The following is an 8005-nucleotide window of genomic DNA, read 5'->3' as shown; positions in this document are numbered from 1 at the left end:
TTTGACTTGCTGGGCTGCTAATTGCAAAGGTGGTAGTTCAAATCCAACAGCAGTTCTATGGGAAATAGATGAGGCTGTCTGCTTCCATAAAGATTTACTGTCTCCAAAACCCTATATAGTGCCACTATAAGCCAGAATCAACCTAGTGGAAGTAGATTTAATAATTGGCAAGTGGAGGGGGTTAAGGTTCTGCTAGGCATGTGTGTTAAGAAGCAATAGACAAATATGGAGGGACACCCTAGAAATAATAATAATAAACTAATTGTTAAAATAAACAAATCCACTGTCGCTGAGTTAATTTTAATGGATAGCTAACTTGTATAGGGTTTTCCAGGTTGCAAATTTTTAAAGAAGCAGAAAGTCTTCATCTTTCTCTAACAAGCAAAAGTGGTGGGTTTGAACTGCTGACCTTGTGGTTGGCATTCCAGTGCTTAGCCTACAATGTGGGATTGTGGAAACCTGAGATATTATTCTTCATCCTAACAACAAAGAAGTCTACATCTTTCCATTGCCCATAGCTATGTATTGATAGTCTGGCATTAAATGTTAGATGTCACAATTAACCTGAAAATTTTTGACCTTTTAAAGTAAACACTGCATTCATTTCTAACCATAAGTCTTCACACAATGTATTCCCACAATGTATTGATGTTGAAAGTGACATTTTCTTACACATATTTCACTGAGAGAAAAGTATGGCTTAATATCATCAAGCAAGACAGAGACAAGCCCGTCACCTCACCAAAGGTGAATAATCAATTTTTCACTAAATCAGTTCAGCATTATATGATGAGGGAATGAACTGTTTAAACAAACCAAAGCCCTATAGAGTGTGAAAGGAAATGTGTCACGCAGACAGTTTAAATTAATAATTCAACACAATATGGTACAAAGGTCAATCAATGGAGAATTAATATTAATACTTTTGACAGTTGCAGAGTGATTTTACTTAGTGCTTTAAACCATATAAAGATCAACGTTTTTAATCCATCAATTTATTCAGCAAACATTTTCAAATCTCTATGATTTTCAAGGCACTGTGCTGGCTGTTGAGGAAGGTAAGGTTATTGCCCACAGAAGAGCTCAGGCCCACTGCATTGCACACACAGGTGGCTTCAGATGGGATCCCTAGGTCCCAAGCAGCCACAAGGCTGTTAGAATGAAAACCACTATGAGTAGCAGCAAACCATTCACAGGTGCTACATCCATCTGGTTTGATTGAGTCATACCACAAGACATTTACACAATTCAGCCAATAGTGAGAGATGTTTATTAATTACAGAAAACAACTTGCTTTCATTTACAGATCATATCAACTAAGGGAACAAAATAAAATCATGCATTATCTATCTGCTCAAGATCATCAGTTCTTGATCTTATGGTACCTCTTGAAATAATTGAACATAGGCTAATGCTTATAGAAGGAGCTCTGGTAGTGTAGTGGTTACGAATCGGGCTGCTAATCTCATGGTCAGCAGTTTGAAACTACCAGACACTCTGCAGGAGAAAGATGAGGCTTTCTGCACCGTAAAGATTTACAGTCTTGGAAACACTGTACAGGGTCGCTATGGGTCAGAACTGACTCGATGGCACTTATCAACAACAACAATGCTTATAGAATTAAAAGACCAAAGTAGTTGTTGTTAGGTGTCTTTGAGTTAGTTCTGACTCATGTTACACAACAGAATGAAACACTGTTCAGTCCTGAGCCATCCTTACTATCGTTATGTCTGAGCTCATTGTGGCTACCACTGTGTTAATCCATCTCCTTGGGGGTCTTCCTTTGTCAGTGATCTTCTGCTTTCTCAAGGATGATGTCTTCATGCAGGGACTTAGCTGTCCTGGCAACATGTCCAATGTACGAGAAATGAAGTCTTGCCATTCTCAATTGTAAGGAGCTTCTAGCTATATTTCCTCTAAGACAGATTTGTTTATTCTTCTGGAAGTCCATGGCATTTTCAATGTTCTTCACCACACTATTATTCAGATGTATTGACTCTTCTACAGTCTTCCTTATTTATTCTTGAACTTTCACATGCATATGAGACAATTGATAATATCATGAGGTGGGTCAGGCATACAATAGTACTCAAAGTAATATCTTTGCTCTTTAAAACTTTAAAGAGGTCTTCTGTGGCAGACCTGCTTCAGTACAATATGTCATTTGATTTCTTGGCTGCTACTCCCATGAGCAATAATTGTATATCCAAGCAAAAAGAAGTATTCGACAACTTCAAACTTTCTCTGTTTATCATAGTAGTATTCATTAGTTCTGTATGAGGATTTCCATTCTCTTCACTTTGAGGTGCAATCCACACTAAAGGCTGTCATTTTGATTTTCTTCAGTAAGTATTTTAAGTCCTGTTCCCTTACAGCAAGCAAGGTTGTGCCGTCTGTATATCGCAGGTTGTTAATGAGTCTTCCTCCAATCCTGATCTTTTTCATATAATCCAACTTCTCAGATGATTTGCTCAGCATACAGATTGAATCAGTATGGTGAAAGGATATAACCCTGGTGCACACTTCTCCTAGTTTTAAACCATTCAGTATTCCCTTGTTCTGTTCTAATGACTACCTCTTGATCTATGTATTGGTTCCTAATGAGCGTAATTAAGTGTTATGGAATTGTTGGCCATAGTTTGTTGTGATCCATACATGTGACTTCTTTTGCATAGTCAGTGAAACCCAAGTAAGCATCTGGTAGTCTCTGCTTTTAGCCAATATCCATATAACATACGCAATGATGTCCCTTGTTCTAAGTCCTCTGCTGAATTTGGCTTGAATTTCTGGCAGTTCTCTTTCAGTGTACATGTAACTGATTTTCAATTATCTTCAGCAAAGTTTTACTTCCATGTGATATCAATATTATTCAATGATTGCCACATTCCCTTTAGTAACCTTTCTTTGGAACACCACAAATATGGATCTTTCCTACTGATTGGCTAGGTAGCTGTCGTCCACTTTTCTTGACAGAGATGAGGGAGCTTCCCCAGCGTTGCATCAATTTGTTGAAACATTGTGTTGGATAATCCATCAATTACTGGAGCCTTGTTTTTGCCAATGCCTACAGTGCAGTGGTGTGGCGCTGGCAAGGTCAGTGGTTCAAACTCACAAGTCAATCCTTAGAAACCCTACACAGGGTCGCTATGGGTCTGAACCGACCTGATGGCACTTAACAACAACAACAAACAGTGCAGCTTGAAATTCCTTAAGTACCATCAGTTCTTGATCATATGGTATCCCTTGAAATAATTGAACATTGCCTAATTCTTTTTGATACCATAACTGTTCATTCCTTCCATCTTTCTTGATGTTTCCTATGTCATCTAATATTTTGCCCATAGAATTCTTCACTATTTGCAACCTAAGATTTGAATTTTTCTTTAGTTCTTTCAGCTTGAGAAATGTTGCCTGTGTTCTTTCGTTTTCATTTTCTAAGTCCAAATTTTTTACATTTAATTATAATACTTAGTTTTGTCTACTTGAGCTGAGCTTTGAAATTTTCTGTTGAGCTCTTTAACTTCATTATATCATTTAGTTGGTTTAACTTTTCTATGTTCAAGAGCAAGTTTCATAGTCTCTTTTGTCACCCATTTTGGTCTTTGATTTCATGCCTGTCTTTTTCATGCACTTTTGCTTTCTTCATTCATGATGTTCTTGATGTCATCCTACAGTTCTTCTGGTCTTCGGTCATTAGTGTGTAAAATATCAAATTTATTCTTGAGATAATCTCCAAATTTAATTGGGATATATTCAAGTTCATATTTCAGCTCTTGTGGACTTGTTTGAATTTTCTTCAGCTTCAGTTTGAATTTGCATATAAACAATTGATAATCTATTCTACAGACAGCCACTGATGATATTAGACTTCTTCGTCATCTCTTCCCACAGATGTAGTCAACTTGAGTCCTGTATATGGCATGTGATAAAGTCTATATTTATCATCACTGTTTTATGTTGTTGAAAAAAAGTTTTTGCAATGTGTACGTTATTGATATTGCAAAATTCTATATTGCAATCTACAGCATCATTTCTATCACCAAGGTAATTATACTCCAACTACAGATCCTTTCTGTTTCTAATTTTTGTAATATAACCACTTGTAATTATCAATACCTCACACACTTATCCATTCTCCTTACTAATCCTATAATTTCCTGAGTTGTATTACAACACCCATCTACTGACATCAATTTTAGCATCAAACTAGTCCAGAGAATTCTCAACTTCTATTCCTTGGTCAGTTCAAACACCAGCTGCTCCACACAGTCCTTTCTTTCACCCAAGGTGAAATTATTGGGTGCCATCCATCAACTCCTGGAATAGCATTCCATGTAATTCAGTAAAGAAAGACTAAAACCACAAAAATAGCAAGGTTCAAGAAGAGCCTCTGTAAATAAATTCATGTCCTCAGAGATAAAGTCCTACCACCTGCATCATCAATTTCAAAGGAATTGATCAACTTCCCAGGAAGTTCCATAGTCCAGGGTCTTTTAAAATAGTCACGGGGTCATCTTCAATGTATAGTAATGATTGGTGCTTTTTTTGCATATGCATTATCAAATGAATATGCATGATTGATTGCATCATACTCTTCTATTCCTGAAGTTATTTACTAGGTGTACTCTTTGGTGCTCTCACTATATTTGTATGTGTTTAAATATTGCCTGGATATTATATATAATAAAGATAAAGGCACTTCATTGCTGACGTTTTTAGGAAACAAACAAAAAAGGCTAAAGTAGTTTCTCTTTTCTACTATCTCTATCCTTCACACTTCTTTAAATGCAGTCCAATTGATTTTTTACCTTTGTATGGTTATTTTGGCTCAAGGTCTTGTTTCTACAGAACTCGCTATCATCAGATTTCAACTCCCATAGAACTTTATATTTCTCATCGAATCGAATATACAATGAAATCTCATGTAACACATCGATATATATTAATCTTTGTCATAGGGCTAATAATTTAAGCATTAGACAGATATGCTTAGCAAAGTCTTTTGCCAATGCCCTCAGATTGCTCAACTCATTTTTTTTTTAACTCCACACTTTTCTTTCTTCCCTGTTTTCTTTTATCTGCTATACTCTCAAATCAACTCCAAAAGTTGAATTTTTTCTTAAACAGTGTCCATTAGATATGTCTTCTCCAGCCAATTGAGAACCTCAGAGATTCATTTTACACAATTTGTAGTTTCTCTAAGTATTTTTCTGAGTCAAGTTTGTTAGTTCCCTAAGAAACTTGGTGACAGGTGAATTTTTTTTTCTTATATCACTGAAATGAATGAAATAGATTTTTTTCATGCTCTGAAGATACTTCTGTTGAATTATTATAAAATCCTTAGCTCTAAATGTATTAATGCAATAGTCTTTAATTATTTTTCCCTCTAAAAAGAGAAAACTACTGATATTTCTGATCTTCATGGGTACTTTATTTGTCAAAATCTTTTGATAAGAGAGAATAATTAAAATCAAGCTTTACAATATAAATCAATTTACTCCAGAACTTACTATATCAACTAATGTTGAGTCAAGGATGCAGAATCATTATGAGTGTTGTAACATAAAAATTTTGTCATGCAAATTAAACCTTGCAGAGAGGGAAGGAAACCATTTGTTAGTGGACTGTTATAACTTATACAGATAGAAGTCAATGTGATTTCCACTCTTTCATTCCCACAGCCATGAACCCAGTCAATGAGAGAAACAACATAATATGTTAATAGCTAGAAATAGGAAACTGTCATAACAAAAACTTGAAACACAGGACACTGATCTATAACAGGAAACCGACATAGGATGGAAGAGCATCCAAAGGTGGAAGATTAGTGAAGAAGTTGCTATTAGAACTGGAAGATGGTGATCAGTGTTCTGAAGCAGGAAAACAATGGCAAAACTGCAGCAACTTGTGAGATAGAAAATGTAACTCATATATTTGTAGAACTCACTGTGGAGATAGCCAGGCCTAGTATTTATAGTTATAGCCACTCATCTTCCTTCATCTGCATATAATATTATACTGGAAAAAAGATTACACTAAAGGGAAAAAAAAAATCATTATGCAAGTAAAATTATCCCACACTTGCTGATTTGGATAGTTAATGTGATTTGTACTTCTTGTTTATTGTTAAGCAAAATACTCTCAAATAAGACAAGTCCTCACAGTAGTGCTCAAACGAAGGCTGTGATTTCTATTTCCTTTTTAAAACCTCTGAAAGATCATGTAGACCCTCTAAAAACCAACCCTTGTCCCATAGTAGCTTCACATGTAGAAGAGACCAGTGTTGAAAATTTTTTAAATAAATTTGCCTCTTATGGTCTAAAGTAAATCCCAATTAGATTCATGGGAATCCCATAAAGTTTTCAAGGGATTTATATCTACTTGTACTAAGTGAAATAGAACAGGTCAAATAAAATTTATAAAGAACAAGTGTGGCAAAGAGAGAGAAAAAAAGAGAAATAGCTCAAATGAAAAGATTATACAGAGCCCCCCCCAAAAAAATTATTATTATTTTTTTACATAGATTTCCTCAAGAGGAGAGTCCTAATATCCCTTTACTTGAATATGTTGTTGTTGTTTGGTGCCATCAAGTTGGTACCAACTCATAGTGACCCTATACACAACAGAAGAAAACACTGCCTGATCCTGGGTCAACCTGTAGACAAGACTTAATGACTCAATTCTAACAAAAATAATAAAGCAGAAATGATTGTATTCAATTTCAGAGACCAGAGCATAGACGTCACTGAGAATTCCTCCTTGTTCTCTTGGTTTGCTGCTTGCAGGAGAAGTGAGCTGCCACATCATGAAGACATTCAGGAAGCCTGTGAAGAAGCCTAAGTGTCCAGGAACCAAGACTTCTTGTCAGTGGCCAGTGAGGACGTGACACTTTTTGTCAATATTAATAAAAATAAGCCCTTTTAAAACTATATTCTCCAGACCCTTAGATGACTACAGGCCCTATTGATATGAAACAAGACCACTAAGCCACTCTCAAGTCCTGATCTATAGAAAATTTGCAATAATTAGTATGTTTTGTTTTATGTCACAAACATTTGGAGTAACTTGTTATGCAGCAATAGATAACTAAAACAGCCTATGGCTTTCTATAAACAGCAAACACTCTGAGAAAATCTCTCAAATGCAAACATGAAATTGAGGAACAACACAAAACAGAGCCAAAGTCCAGACAGATATAATGTAGGACAAAATGATTAGGAAAATAATCATATGAAATGAACCTTTGTAAAATACATTTTTATGCTCTTACAAAAGCACTTTAAGAACAGATTCACTGCTGGATTTTATCATTGCAGTGGAATAGGAACTGCTATGTGCCTTCCATATCCACCCCCCTTGAATGGAAATGTCTGTTATAGTTTTTCTGTTCCTGCATCACCATTCTGTGTTAGATTTGTAAGGGCAAATTTCCTATCTTTAGTTCATATGAATCAAAGGGAGCTTATGCACAAATGGATTTATTTAGATAATGAGATCCCAGATTTTGAACTTCATTCTATAATGGGATGAGAACCTTCAAAAAGGGTAAGTATATATTTTGTACATAGGAAGACGATAAATAATTGTTAGTAGAGTATATATATAAGGTGGTAATTTCAAAGCAGTCACAAATTCTTTGCCTCTCTTTCCATCAGGAGATGGAATTAAAGTTTCCCCTGTATTGACCTATTCAGATTCGGATGTTTCCTTATCAGTTGAGGTCTGGTGTAATTATTACTATACCTAGGCAATTTATCCAAATATTATGTAAAACTATGCTATTCAAAGAGTGGTCTGCAGACAGGTGCTGGCAAATTATTTTTTGTTAGTTTATTTTGTTGGTTTTTACTGCCTAGCAATGGGATGTTTCAAAATTGAGACTAAGCATTTATAATAGTTTATAGTCATTTAAAATTGACTCAACAACCACAAGATCAAAGCACCAAATATGGTTTGATATTATGTTTTATGGGGGAAAAATATATTTTGTTGGCTCAGAAGTAGT

This window comes from Chrysochloris asiatica, unplaced genomic scaffold (genome assembly GCF_000296735.1).
Source record: "Chrysochloris asiatica unplaced genomic scaffold, ChrAsi1.0 scaffold00008, whole genome shotgun sequence".
Taxonomy (NCBI): Eukaryota; Metazoa; Chordata; class Mammalia; order Afrosoricida; family Chrysochloridae; genus Chrysochloris; species Chrysochloris asiatica.
This window is presented reverse-complemented; position numbering follows the sequence as displayed.